General features: G+C 35.9%; 1 protein-coding gene across 6 annotated transcripts in view; it reads left to right on the forward strand.

Moving 5' to 3' along the window:
• Positions 1-15,814, forward strand: part of DACH1 (dachshund family transcription factor 1) — a 364,799-nt gene that overhangs the window by 104,422 nt on the left and 244,563 nt on the right. The window lies entirely within an intron of this gene.

Below are 15,814 nucleotides of genomic sequence, written 5' to 3' on the forward strand. Positions count from 1 at the left end.
ATTAAGCACGAGAAAACATTTGAGCTAACCTCCTGACCGTTGTCGCATTTCACGGCATTCTGTTTCATAAAACTCTCTTACCGAAAGGCGAGGAGCGTAGAGGTGAGTTGCGAACCTCTGGAAACAGTCACACGACGCTGTGATGTCGTATAGCAATTCAGGTCTTCTGTCCACATGCACATGAAGAACCCACACCTCATCCCTCTGATAGCAACCACCGACGCCTAAGTTTCAGCGTGGGTGTCCTTCAGGCCCGTGCCCAGCAGGAGAGATGGTCTCCTCTGAGTAGTTACATACTCATCCACCTTGAAGCAGGAGAGCCTACGGAGACAGCAAGAATGTTTTAAGTTTTCAGATATTTTTATTTTTTGGGGGTGCATGGGATGGTCAAAATCCTGAGTAGAACCAGGCGGTCAAATGGAAATGACTGTAATACGTCTGTAGACCTGGCAAGACTGTGATTCATGAGCGACTTTTAGGATCGCGTATTGTGCAAGATTATGTGAAAATATGAGTGTTGAATTCAAAGGTTGTGATCCAGGCTGCAAGAGAGGAAGAAAAAATGCTTCAGAAAATGGCTGGTTAGAGCGCGAGTGTGCCTCCCAGTCCTTGATCTGCTATGAACAGAAGTATTATACTAAATATTTCTCACCAGGCTCATAACCAGAATTTGTGAAACACTGAAACGGAAACTTTTTAATGAGCATTTATCATGCGGATGCTCCCACATTGTTTGCTTAGGCCTGTTATAATCTAGAGATGTAGTCATTTGGGAAAAGGTGCCTTGTAGTCTGCTTTCAAATGCTATGTAGAATAACATTTCTAAAGTTTCTGTTGTATGACATTTTTTTCAGCATACGAGGTTACATTTTAGATTACTTAATCACTACGAAAATGTGTCTTTTGGTAAGCGGCGTGTGAGTGTGCACACATACACACACAGGCACGTCTATCTATATATGAATGTATGCATACATGTGTGCACTCTCTCCATATCAAAACACGTTATTTCCACATTGGAGAAGTCCTACAGTTGCAAAACCCTATACACTAACCTGTTTTCTCATGCATAGGATTATTCGCAGCATAGGAGAAGGTTACCCTGTCCCTGAGAAAGCATCTGCAATCTGGAGCTTTCATTGTCAGGAGTAATGCATACATCCGTGTTTATGCTGGGCTCTTTTTTATTAGCTGAAGCAAATATCGTTCAACAAACGCCAGATCAGAGCATTGTATTATACAGGTCTTCATGTGCTGAAAAAGTGTTTGCAGGTTTTTCCTTGGCTGCCAGTTCTTTTTTGGAATCAAACATCCAGTTTGGGGCATTTTTTAAAAGAAGTCATACATGTGAGCATCAGTATTTATTCTCAGTCGGCTAATAGACTTATGCTAACCTTCTGTGTTCGTTATTTATTTGTCAGGAATCGTAGACTGCTTTACCACCTGAAATTGTAAGTCCTTGTTGGCTAAAAATGACCACAATTGTGCATTTCCACTAGAAACAGATATGGGTTTGAACTGGTATTACTGTGGAAATCCCAGTTATCAGTAGTGGACTGATGTTGAATTTCAAAACTACTGTGATCGGTCTGCTGGTCTTATGATTGCTTTATCATCAGAGAGATTTTCCCTTTGATTGGTGACTGTGAATGTTGCCAGCCTTACTAAGTTGACAGAACCATGATTTTCTTATGTGTGTATGATCTGTAAGAGAAGTGAGGAGTGCCCATATTTGGTTTGAGATCCTTTCAAAAATCTCAACTGAGTCTTTTTGCTTTCCACTGACATTTGTCAATACCTTCCACTGACATCTTGTAGAGAGAAAACCAAGCTGATCTATCCTGGCAAAAGGTAATTTATTGTGGCTGGACCAGGACATTGATTTGTCCTTAATGTAAAGCCAGGAAGCAATGCATTTTCCTGCTTTAACTTGCATGTTTTGTTTCTCACTAAAAGGGTCCAGCGCTCATGTTACAAGTTCAACATTGGTATCATTTGCTTTTTTTGGCAGGTCCTGTAATGACAGCTGACAGTTGGAAGCTTAACTGGGTAAAAGTACTAATCTCTTCAGTAGTTCAAGTTCCCATAAATATTAAGTTAGTCAATTTTATCTGCCTTTCCTTCATTATTGGATCTATGATCAAATTAAAGTAATAAAATCCATGTCCATTATGCTATTTTGTGGTCTAATTTTGATTGCCAGTATAGATAAAACTCACATAGACAAGCATTTATGAAAGTCAAAGTGAAATACTTGCTTTGTTTTTCTGAAAATGTGTTTATTTTTTCCCACCCCCAGTGTTGGATGGCTTACATTCTAGAAAACAAAACAAAACAAAACAAAAATCTGTCCATATGTTTTTTTAGTAATTATACCAATCCTGATGTAAATGTAGTGAGTGTTTGCCTTAGCCTGCAACAGAAGAAAAAAATAATTGAATGAGTGTGTTGTTACGATCAATGAAAATACCTAGTACCGATCTGGTAGAGGATCAGCTGTATTCTCCATTTGAAGATATCTCTTTTAGATCTAGGCATAAGCGTCTCCCATTTTCAAAAATCCAGTATGATATGTGAACGGTTTTAACTTTTCAGTGAAATGTCTCTTAAAAAAAAAAAAAGTAATTAACTTTAAAGAAAAAACCTCTCTATTGTCTTTTTTCTTTTTATGAAACACCACAAGTGAATTTTATCCATTTCTGCATTCCTTTACCAACTTAAATATTGGTAATTACATGATTACTGTCAATACAGTTCTAGAAGTTCAGTGAAAGACATTTTGAACCCAGATTTCTAACACCAGTGGAAAGGCTGTGTTACAAAAAACAGGTATTTTAGAAAGATAGCTGTGACTTTGTTTTTTATGATACAACATTTCCACACAAACAGTTTTGGCAAGGAGCTAGTGTGTATGACGTACTGGAACACAACGATGCTGAAACTAGATAATGTAACGTTTAATAATTTCAGAAATGCATATTTAGATAATAGAATATGACAGCTGGTGATATTATGGTCTCTTTTATCAGTCCCAGAAGTACCTGGATGTATCAAGATTTTTTTTATTTCAACAGCTATAAATAATAACATAGTTCAGTTCCCATTAAAAATTAAGCACTTTATAGTTATTTTTAATTTTTTTGCACATTATAATTCTACGTACATATGTTAGACCATTTTAATACAGTGTGATTCTTATAAATAAAAAAAAGTCACATTTCCATGTGATACAGTAACAAGGACTTTTTTCTTCCTGTCTGCTTTCGATGGAGAAAATTCCCTGTTTATATAGGCCAAAGTATCAGAATTTTAAATTTTGTACCATTGTATGTACCATCATATGATTTTTTTATATCCTGCTTTATAATACTGGCCTTGGTTTTAGAATACACTGCACTCGTACATTTAACTTTTATGTGGAAAAAAAAAAGTACTGTTTGTTTAACGGTGTTACTTCATCTTCATTTGAAGATGTAGGCAGTACATAGAGCTGGATGGGAGTTTCTGCTTAAAAATGTTAGTAAGAAACCTGTAACTCATTCATCAAATTAACAGATGATAATAAAATTAAACTATGGAATAGTACAGATTAACCTTGTGCAAGCTAAATCTAGAAACACGCATGCCTAGTAAACATAGTAAAACTGCTTCATTGTGTCCTTGTAGTGCCTGATGCACTCACAGAGAAAACTTTTCCTGATTAAAAGGCAAATATTTCTGTTGGGTGGAAATGACGTGGTTTTGGATGAACAGCCAAGTTTTTGCCAGGCCAGCTCCTTCCCGTTTTCCATTATCGTCTCGTAAAAGGAAGGACAGAGATTTATCTAACCCGTTATCCTTTCTGCAGTATTTGCCAGTAGAGGCTGTTTAGGATACAGATCCTTCCATGGTTGCACACACTATATTCAAGCAATCAGTGGTTTACAAATTTCCAGGCCTGAACTGTATCTTGACTCTCTCTGAGCTGGATTTAAATTGTTTAATCTCCTTCTGAGCAGAATTAGAGATTGACTGTCAAAGCATCCTCTGGCATTGACTACCATGTGTGTTGCTGGAAAAAAAAAATTAACTAATTTGTTCCAAACTTATTGCCTGATGTTTTCAATAGGTAGTCTCAAGTTCTTTTGAAACATTATGAAAGAATAAGATAGTTCCCTTGTAATCCTTTCCATTTTTCTTGTGGTTCTATGACCTCTCGTCTGTCCTCATTCAGGTGTCTCTGAATAAGGAAACCACTGATCTCTCTGACCATCCTGGTTGCTCTTTGCATCTTCTGTAGTTCCACCGTATGGCTTTACAGGAGCAGAATTGCATAAGGCCGACATGTGGATTTATCTGCTCTTTCTGTTTATATCATAAATGCCACAATACAGATTTGACAGCCCTGTTTCTCAGTTGCATGGGTTATGGAAGGGTTTTTTCATTTATATGAAAAAAAACCAATTATTTTTTCCCCCATACTTGCCTAAGTAAACTTGCAAACATAAACTGAGTGCATAGTGAATCATTTAGCACCTGAGCGTGAATAAAAAGACCCCAAGTGTATTTATTCTTACTGTAGTTTACTGATTTTGGATTATGGTCTTTGAAGGCGAGGTTTGTTGATATTGCCAAGATGAGATGTCCAGATGAGAGAGACTTCACAAGACCCAAAGGACAGTTCTTGTCTCAGCACAGAGAATAAGTATCACTAGACAAATATATATGCAATTGCAGCTGCACAGAAGGGAGAAGTGAACATGCCCCTTGGGAAAAAAAAAACCCAAACAAAACAACTTTCCTGTGCCATGGAAAAGTTTCATAGTTTCTGCTCTATAAATGTCAGAGTTTTGTAGCAAACTTACCTGAAATGTTGAAGTACTAAATAAAATTTGGTTCGTAACCAGAACAATTTATTATTTAGTTTTATAAAGTAATCAGACTCTGTCCAGTCTGTTGAGATTTCCTGTTGATTGAAAGAGTTACCCATGCTGTTTTAAATTGGTGGCACTAGGTTTAGTTCTATCTGCCTTTCAGTTGATTTACTTTTTGTTTTGGTTTGGTTTTAATTATCTGAAATTCTTCTTTCAGTCTCAGGTCATTTAGAAATAAACTTATCATTTAAAAAAATTAGTTGCCTATGTGTAGTAGTCAGAAGCAATTGTAGCTGAAATCTCCAAGAACTCAAGAGAAACCGAAGAAAATTCGAAAGGCTACAGCAGTTCCAGACATTAAAAATAATTTAAAAATGTCTAAAGTTAAAGCCCAATTCAGCTAAGCTCTGGAGCATGTGCACAACTCTATGCACATTCTTGAATCCGGTGGGACTTCAGCATATGGCCAAGTGATTTGCTAAATTGGGACCTAATTAAGGACAATTGTAAAAGTAGCTGCTATTTAAGCAATTATAGAATCTTCAGTTAGATTTTGACTGGAACTCTGAAGTTAACAGCAAAGTCTTCTAAAATCAGCATTTAATCTGTATCTCTTTTTGTTTGACAAAAAAGACTAAGTAAATCAAATAAAACACATCGTTAGCACAGCATTACTCACCACAATTTACAACATTATATACTCCTAAAGGATTTAACAGGTATTCATTTTAAAAAGTTAATATCGAGTAAAGTATTTTCTAGCAGTAAAAGGCAAAAAATCCCAGGGAGAAGTTATAGTGATGAGTGCTCTTTGGATCACTGGTGCAAAGCTATGATTGCTTAAACTATTGACATTTTAAAGGTTTAATGTCTTACAGTTCTTGGAAGTACTTACAACGTGATGTTGTCACTTACCGATCAAATATACATTTATGAAACTGTGTTAGAATTTAAGCAAAAATCCAGTTTTTGTAACATGAAATGATGTGACTGAAAGAAGTAGCGCTTTGTAACTTTTAGGTCTGCAACTATTTAGAATCAAGGAGTTTTGATCTCGATATTTCTTATAAAAATGATTTCTAATTTTAGTTTCTTTCAGAGTACTTTGATATACAGACTTTTCTACATTTTGTTTATAAAACATTTTCGATACATTTCTCTCATATTGTGGAGTTTTGAAGCAATTTTATGTTATGGGTGATATTAAATTGAAGTATAATATTTGGACTGCTTGTCCTAGTTTTGTAATACTGTAAATAAGCCTTGCAATCAGCATATCACATTAGTAGTTCTTCTTTAAGCATGCTTTCTAAAAATGTCTTTTAGTTGTACTACTGTGTCTTCTAATGTAAGAAATGATTCACAGACCGTTTTGGCATAGCATAAAACCTCATCAGATAACAGCTAAATAACAAAGAGATACTGATATATGCTGTTCTTTTTTAGTCTTAATTTTTGACTTCTTCAGTACAACTTAAATCAGGGTTATATTGTACCATACCTAACAACTAGGTGTATCATTAGTGAGACCTTTCCTGGTGCTTCCTCAATCACTCATACTATGGGAACTCTGCACAGCTTCCACAACCAATTCAAGTTTTGGTGAATCTATAGGTTAAAGTTTGTTGTTGTTTTTGTTTTCTGTGCATGGCCAGTAGCTCCAATATCTTTGTGAGAGCTGGTAGAGAACTGATTGCATCAGTAGTTTTTGTTGTTGTGCTATTTCATAGAATAGAATAAAAGGATCATTTGGGTTGGAAAAGACCTTTACGATCATTGACTCCAACCATTAACCAAGTCCACATCTAAACCACAGCCCATCACAACACAGTGATTGGGAGCAGCCTGTGTCTCCTTTCTGTGTCTGAATCTTCCCTTACAAATCCATCAGACCTTTCCTGTGGTTGTGAAAGAGAAGAATGAATTATATCCCACCTCAGCCTTTGCTTTTCCACTACTAGAAAAGTCAAAACTCTTTCATCCTTGTCTTGAAAGCCTTTCTTATTTTGTGACCATGCTTACAGTCCTTCTCTAGACCTATTGCTCCATGAATCTATTTTTCCGAAGATGGTTGGCTAACGTTATACAGGCAAAATATCCCTTGATGCCTTATATGTCAGTCATAGTTTCTAATCTACCAGAAGTATATTGCCTGATATGTTCAAGAATGGTATTTGTTTCATCGCTGTGTCACATTGGTGGTTCATACTCATCCAGGGATCAGCCAATAAACCCAGACATTTCTTCTCCTTGTTTTTTCCCAACTTATGAGTTCTTGGCTTACAGCAGCTACTCTTATTTATGGTCCCTGAGTGAGTGACCTTGCGCTTTGCTCCATTAAAATCCATCACCCAGTTCTTTCAGTGTGATGCTCAGTCCTCTTTCAACTTTCTGTCATCAGCATGTGTGTTGGACATTCATTAAATTATTAAACAAGACTGATCCAAAAACTGATTCCTGATGAACTCTGCTATTAGTTTCTCTCCACTCTTGACATTCTCTTTCCAAGAAGATGATACTTTCCATTCGTTGTTTACTTGCCTTTAAAATGAATACTTTATGTTTTACTGCTAAATACATTTATTTTCCATGCTTATTAGAATGCAAACTGACCTTTCAGATCTGACAGCATAGGGAGGAATAATTTTTAAAAAGCGAGATAATTTTGAAAAAGCCATTACTGTTTTGTTGCTTTTCTTGTATGTGCACTCAATTATGGCCATGATTTGACATTATACGCATTCTTTTATGCAGATCTAATGGCTTCAGTTAGATAGCATGCTTACTTTTTAGTACTTACTAAAGGATATGGAACATTATTCCAGTACTCATGGAACAGAAATGCCAATGGAAGTCAGTATTTGTTAAGATACTAAGAAAAAATGACAAAGCTGTACATGTTTTGGAGGCAGGCAAGACTCATCATTGCTTGAAAGAACCTGGCCTAGCATGTTGGCTAACAAAGAATGGATCTACTTAAAAAAAGGTGAACGGCTGAATGCACACTAGTGCGACTTCAAGTAAGAAGTCAAGAGAATTCATGGCACATCATAATACAGAGATTATTGATAGACAATCTCTAGCTCCGTCCATCCTCAGACAGCCTTCAGATGTACAGTGACTGGAGATCTAGCTGAAAAAGACTATCCTCGTATTTTGGTATGGGAATTATGCTGTGAAAATCATAGTTTTGTTTACCGGGAGATTTTTTTTAAAATTAATTTGTGCCTGTATAGTGTATTTTTACAGAGAGTACATTTTAAGTACTGAAATGATGTTTGATGCTTAAGAATGTCTAGTTCCGGTTCTTGGTTTATGTTTTGTAGATCTTTTTTGTTGGGTCAAAAGTAAACCAAGTTTAGCCGAACGTGATTTTATTTGTTTACTAGAATCTGTAAAAAACACAAGGAGTTTTGAGTAATGTTTGGTGAACTAACTCAACCCTGAAATTTCTGCAGTTGTGTGACCTGGAAGCTTTGCATGTGATGCTTTAAGAGACTTCAAAACTTGACATTAGGTTCACCCTTTCAAGTGCTCCTATAAACCATTTTTTTTCCTGTTTTTTTGTCTTGCGAAATTTTTACAAAATGATTTCAAGTGTTTTTAGGCCTGTAAACAAGTTCTAAGATGTGATATTCCATCAATTGTCCCATGTTATGAGCTGTTTTGCAATTGTTACTGTATCTGTGTAGAACAACTGCCTGGTTTATCTCTTAGCGACATTACTTTGTAAATTATTTACTTTAAAATACACTCTGAATTATGATAATATGTGAAATATATGAAATTATCTGAAAATGCAGGTAACTTTTATATAATATGATGCAAAATCAGTATGTGTTACAAACTTTTTTCTCTATCACATTCATGACTGCAAGTCAAAACACATGAAATAAAGAAAAAAAAAAGAGAAAAGAAGAGCGCATGCCTACGTCTGTGCATTAACTGATCATGTCTGACAGAGGCATAGATGATGTTAAACTTCCCAAGAGCGGGATCTGCTGACAGAGATGTGTGAAAAATAGAACAGCATCTGCCTTATTTTCTCTGAGTCAGATGCAGAGATACATCTGGCTTTTGCCATGAAGTTTACAGTTCTTTTTCCCATCTTCTCCATTTAAGTTGGAACGGATTCAAAGCTGGCTTAAGAAATTATACTTACTTGAGGTACTTTGCCACCTCAGAAGAATTAGTAATTTTTAAGACTGAGAGGATACTTTGTGCAAGGCAAAGCAGCTCAGAGTACAGATTCCACCACTTCACGTTCCTCCTGGCCTTTAGGCTAAAGTACCATCCTTTTTAGAGAGCAAGGATGATACTGAGCTTACTTAATTTCTGTAGTGTACAGTGTAAATGTCTACATCTGAGCTTGACATCTAGACTCTGCATATAGTCAGCAGAGAGAAATTCTGCAGAACAATTAATATCGTCCTCAGGTAGGCACAGAAAATAAGTCAAGTGAGTTGTGACACAGGAGTGCTTATTTCCCAACGTGGATTACGAAAAGATCATAGAGCGACAAACTCAAATGGCAACATCTGCATTTTAAGTGTCTACATGTAAGGAAGATAAGAGGTCTTTTTATTGACCTGTCTGTGAATGAACTGTATACTATATGTTTATTAGAAAGTGTGCACACCTTTTCCTGTATGTTGAAAAGGTGAAGTCAGACTTTTAACAGTATTTGAAGCATTATTCGTGTTAAATATTATCTTTGTATTCTTAACCACTATCAAAATATCTCATCTTCACTTTGAAAAACAAAAAAAAATTCTAAAGCATTCGGAAGGCTTTGATGTGTCAATGGTTTAACTGGTAGACAGTTTGCTGGCATATTTTGATGTAAGCAATTTTTATTGCTATGTATCTCCTTCTGGCTCTCGAACACAAACTTGTTCCTTCCTCATTTCATTACCTGAAACTGCAGTCATTCTTTCTTTCATTCAGAGTAATTCATTTAGAAATGCATTATCTGAAGAACAGTTGTTTTTGCAGAAGTATTAGTGTTTCAGTAGGTAGCTGGAAATTTTATTTTGTGGTAGCTTATTTTAGACAAGGAACAGTAGTTTTAAATGAGCTATATTGCTGAAATTTCTGCTATTAGTGAAATACAGATACTCGCTTTTGAGCAAGGAAGGTGTTCAATACAGCTGTGAAATGCTCTCCAGGCTTGGGGCAGTGGGCAGTAACACCACTTCCAGAGAAACCTGAGGGTCAAAACCTTGGTAGTTGTAAGAATAACTTAAATAACCAGGGAAGGTAGAAATTGTGTGTTTAAACATAGAAATGGCTATCCCCTTTTCTAAGCTCTGCTGGAGGAAAGGGAGACTGCGTCATGTGGTGGAAGGAGCTTGAAAACGATTAACACCTTAAGTTGCCTCAGCCAGAGGTGATCAAAGTCTTAACATCTCAGACAGCACCACCACTAATACTTTCCTTCAAGTAAATCTATTTTGTGGCAGGATAAGTCAGACGCAGCCTTCCCTCCTGTTGTCTGCAAGTGTTCTTCATTTCTGTACAGCTCGTAGGAAGACTTAGAGTTTGACCCTACGTGGTCCCTCCTAATACTCTATGAATTCATGAAAAACACAGTGTACGTATGGCATTGAGTGCTTTAAGCTCAGAATAAAGAAAAAAAAAAAAAGATAAAAAGTAGAGAAAGGTAGCATGCGTAGCAACCAAGTCATCAAAGTTCACAGGCCTGAGCTGTGCTGCTGTTGAAGGCTTTTGATGAGTTCTACTCAGTGGTTTCCTTTGGCTCAAGTCATTAACCTGTGTGTGTCACTGCCTCTGAGTATGTATGAGGGTAGTATGAATCCCTACTATGATACTACCTGTCCTACTACGCAATATGATATTTTGGCTGTTTCCGAAAGTAGAAGTATTGGGGAAATTATGAATCGCTCTTTTAAGTCACATTATTCTTTTAAAGTACAGAAACTGGAATTGAAAATGACCCTCGTAACCATTAGCATCAGTGGTTCTGAAATTTGATTGACTTAACAGAGACAGGTTTAAAACTGTGAGAAGTTATTTGAGGAAGGAAAGCCAGTGATGCAAAGTCTGTAGATTTGTGACTTTGAGGGGGATGCATAGATGAACAGAAAAACTCAAGGTGGCAAATAGAGAATCTCTGTACTAGTTTTCACTCACAGCATCTTTCTTGAAATGTTTTGTTTGTGATATTACCTTTATGAAATTGCTTTTCTTGTGCACTGTATGTTGTGCTATGTTCGAAGTCCCTATAGGGACTTCAGTTTAATAACTGCACTGTAGATCTTGTTCAATTCCTTATAACTAAATTCATTCAGATATTTGGGACTGTTGCTTTCAGTGGTTGCTGTTGCTGTGCTGCATTCTGACTCATGCATATGGAATTCAGAGGTTTAAATAGTTCCTATGTCTGTACTTTGTAGAACATGTTTATAGCCTAAGAGGATACAGTTTAATGCTCTTTGGGACTTTTTGGGCCCCTTGTGTTTCTTACTGTCTTTGCTTGTTAAGATTTCTCTGGAGATAGGCAGCTTCCGCTTAGAGAGTGTGGTAATTGTTGACATTCCATAGGTAGGCGTGATGAACCCATCAGCACTATATAGCGTACTACGTTAGACTGTCACCTGACAAAGAGGTTTTCTCTGCAGGTGATGTATATTGTCATGGCCTCAGTTATCATTGTAAAATTCAAGTGATCATCAGTACCCCAAAGGGTAACTTTTGAATGTTTGACATAACAGAAGAGGGAAAGCTGTCCAGAAGTTCAGAATAAAAATGGATTGGTATTTGGCATGTTTGATAATGAGAATTACAACTATTGCTCTAAGCTTCTTGTGCCTCATACGAGTCGTTGGTACCAAAGTTTTTCCACGATTGGTTTAATTGCTGTGGTTTTAGGAAGACAGACGAGGTCATTTGTCTTTCCAAGACTGTTTTGGGTATTTCCGGGCACTCTGCTTAAAACTTGTTATTTTAGCAGTAATGATAAACATATAATGTGCTTCCATGGAGAATACTTATAGTATCATGTTGCATAAATTCACAAATGTGGCACCTGTGTGTACCCGTGTATTGTAAAGTGACATTTGGCAGCATTCGTTTCATTTCCAGTTTGATACACTTTACCATTTCTGCAGCTGCAAATAAAGTCTAGGGTGAGGAGTTGCTCAACAGTAACAAAATGATAAATATAAATAATGTTTTTTTTGAAGGAAACTGATTTTACTAATTGTGACATGATTTGATACTTCATCCAATCTGTTACCAACAGTTTTTGTGTGATTCAGTTAGGATTTAGTTGTGACACATTAATATCTGAGTAGCTGTGTAGTAATTGCAGCATAATTTGACATTAGATGTTACTCTTTGAAGAATCAAATCAGATGGAATTTTCTTGTTCTTTGCAAAAATAACCATCTCTAAAGACAGTCTTACATATTATCATTTACCTAAAGTCTAAGTTCAGAATTGCCCATTTATGTATATTGATGTAAACTGTAAACCACATAGTTAATTTATCTACTAAAAAATGATCTTTTGTTACCAGTGTCTCCTTTCTTATTTTAAATCTACCCACCATTTTTAGTGAAACTCCCATCATTTTGTAAGTAATAAGTGATATTGAGTGAATTCGTTTACTACTTATAAATAACTAAGAATTACTGTCACTATGTAGTTTGATTTCCTGTTCAATTTCCATTTAGCTAAAGCTTCAGCAGTGTAAGGACAGCAAAAATACCCATGAAGAGAGAAAAGAGAATGTGGCTGAGGTGGAGGTGCCTATGATTTAGCACTTTCCCAAATTATGTTAAGAAAAATTCTTCTCATGCAAGATGCATCTAATCGGTCTTGGGCTCTTTAAGCTACAAAGGAAGTTTTAGACCATATTATTACTTTTTTTTATTGTCACCATAAATTTAGGAGCGTGATTTCGTTTTCATTCAGAATTTAATGCTTGGAAAAAAATAGAGTCTTGAGTTGTTTTAAATTGTGTCTTTTTGCAGCTGACTACAATGACATGGAAGAATAATGAACAAATACAGATGAAATGACTGGTCTAATGAAACATACAATTCTAAGTATTTTAGGTTCATGCGAGTGTGTGGAGACCTATTCAACTGGTATTTTGAATTTCAGTCAGGGTGGCCACTGTGAATAATGACTTCATATAGACTGTAATTGCACCTGTGTAAGTAGATTCTTTCGAATGGGAAACAGGATTACATAATCCCTGAATAAGTTTATAGTTTTGTATATATTTTTGAAAATTTGAGGATTAGATTAGGATTACGTGTAAATTGTGACAGAAATAAATGGCAAAGCAATGTGTGGCATTGATAACCACGCAGTCCAATCTGTTTCTCAGATTCCAGCTCTTTAATTATTTAGAGGCTGTAGAGTTTTTGCAAGGAAATGATAATGTTTTGGTGAGGTTACAGGAACTCCCATGAAATGCACTTTCAATCCTAACTTGTTTTAATAAAGATTTTATCTGAAAATTTCATAGGTGTTTGAACCAGCTCCAGCATTTAAATCTCACTGGCACTGGACTGGCATCCACAGGAGGGGTTTTGTGCTTCAGCAGGTATTATCAGACCAGAACTTCTGTCTTGCAGACATTCATGAGCTAATGAAAAGGAAGGAAGAAGGTATTATATCTACACGCATTTGAAAATAATTAACAGGAATGGAGAAAAGGAAAGCTTTTTTTTTTAATTTTAGCAGTCGAGATGCCTACATATCCTAGGTCTAGTGCCTTTATGTGTAACGTTAGAAGATGATCTGTTTTTCTCTGTGGCTCTAGCTGGCTAGTTCAAAAGGAATAACATCATCTTTTCCATATATTATGCTATGTTAACCCTCTCCAGCCTCTTTCCCTCATATTTACAGAAAAGTGGGAGAGAAGGAGAAAGTGGCAGATAAATTTAAGAGTGAAGTAGTGCAAAGAGACATGAAGCAAAAGAACTATTAATTTACGCACCTGTTTTGTAACCACATGTTCCTACAGATTTTTTATTTCTCTTTTTCTAGATTCATACCATCTATAAGAAGTTGCACCTCCTCTCTCTTATGTTTCCAGGGGCCTAAGTCTTGTTTCTGATACACGTTTTAAAAATCTTTGCTCTAATTATGAGCTGAGCTTGTGTGTAGGCTGATACTTCTTCCCCGAATATCCAGGAAAGGCTGAGTGAGTCTTTTCCTCAATCCAAAAATCATACCAAAGCTTGTATTTTGAGGTATACATTTAAATGACAAAGTAAAATATTGACAAATAAAAAGGGGGAAGTTTGAAAAAAACCCAGCCCAGTATAGTGTTAGATAACTCCCTTTTTGTTCCATTGCCATCATTCCACTGAATTAAAACCACATTCAATCTGTGATGATGTAAAATGTAAAAATTCGAAGCGATTTTGGAAGGTGATCCATTTTATAATGGTATGCAAGTCCAGTATTAAGTTTAGAGTCATGTTTGCTCCAGGACACATTTGCTTGTGTTTTGTATCTTTTTTGAATGCAGTTTTTCAGATGTGCTGTTTCTTACCACTGAGATAGCTGCTTGTAGTAGATTAATCATGAAAATACTGTAAAAAGTTGATTTGTCCTAGATTTATACTTTCCGACTCAGACAAAGTTAATACAGTTAGTTTTAACAATTATAACGATTTGGAGGTTTCAAACTAAAAGGGGTTCTCTAGTAATTTATTACTGTACAGTCATTTATTGCTGTTTTTCTCAAAATCTCATGCAGATTTAGATTTGGAAATATTTTGAGTAGATTTCACATAAATAAGAAAGTCACTTGTAAGATCCGTTGAGAATTTTATGAAGTGAACCCCATCTGACCCTGGAGCCAAGAAGCTGCTCCATGGGTGACGCTTTTTATTGGACCGAGTTTGAAGAAGTTGCAGCTTCATTCCTCTGCCCTTCATTGCAGCACAAACACGCTGAGGTAGCCGGTTGCCTTACGAAGCTTTAAATAGAAAACGTGAACAGGTGGTTTGGGTTCAGGAAATAAAATAAGCTATATTATCGTAGACAGGGAAAATTCTTTTCTCATTACACACGACTTGGATAGAATTAAGCAGACAGCTCATGCTGAGAAATTTGAAACTCTAAGAATGCAACAGTTAAAAAGACAGACAATAAATGCGGTAGTAATTCAGGGATGGACCTAAACAGTCTACAGTAGAACAGCTAACTCAAAAGAAACTAACCAAAATAACAAAAAACCTCTCTTATGTTACCTTTGACAATGGAAATCTATTTTATAAACCAAACATAATGATGACTTCATTTCTCTGATTAAAGTTAGTCATCTGTTTATTTTTCCAGGGTTAGTTAACTTTATTCGCATGGGATTATGTTAGCAATTATGTTGAGAATGAAATCTCTCTTCATTTTTAAACAGATTTGGGGGAGGAGAGAAAAGAAAAAAAAATATTTGTTTGCCACTCAGTAATCCAGTCCAAATGTTCAACAGTCCCTCTGTGGCAAGAGGCAGCATATGACTTTTAAGCTAGACTTGGTGCTGAAAGCATTTGAACAATAAAACCTTACATCACTAATATTTGAAGTATTTATTTCTAATTTGCTCGCCATCTGCTCTGAGAGTCTTTGGTTTATATTACATGTATTTGAAGGCCCCAATTCTTTTTATACTGAAATTAAAAACAATTTCTCTTATTTTGGTCTGGGAAGTAGCACTACAAAGTGTTACGTGTACTCTAAGAGGTTCAGAAATGTTTTATGTTGGACTTCCGTTCTTTCACAGCTTATTGTCCTTGTGTTTGTTAAACATAAAATTTCTTGGAGAAAATGGCAACTTTATTTTGGTGTTTTTATTCTACTTTTTTACTAGGGAATTAACAACACCAAATGAGCCAATAAATTTAGAGAGAGCCTTAAGAGTAATTTTAGACGGTGCTGATACATTCATATATTTTAATTTAGAAACTCCCAGACATGAA

Source organism: Caloenas nicobarica, chromosome 1 (genome assembly GCF_036013445.1).
Source record: "Caloenas nicobarica isolate bCalNic1 chromosome 1, bCalNic1.hap1, whole genome shotgun sequence".
NCBI classification, from domain to species: domain Eukaryota; kingdom Metazoa; phylum Chordata; class Aves; order Columbiformes; family Columbidae; genus Caloenas; species Caloenas nicobarica.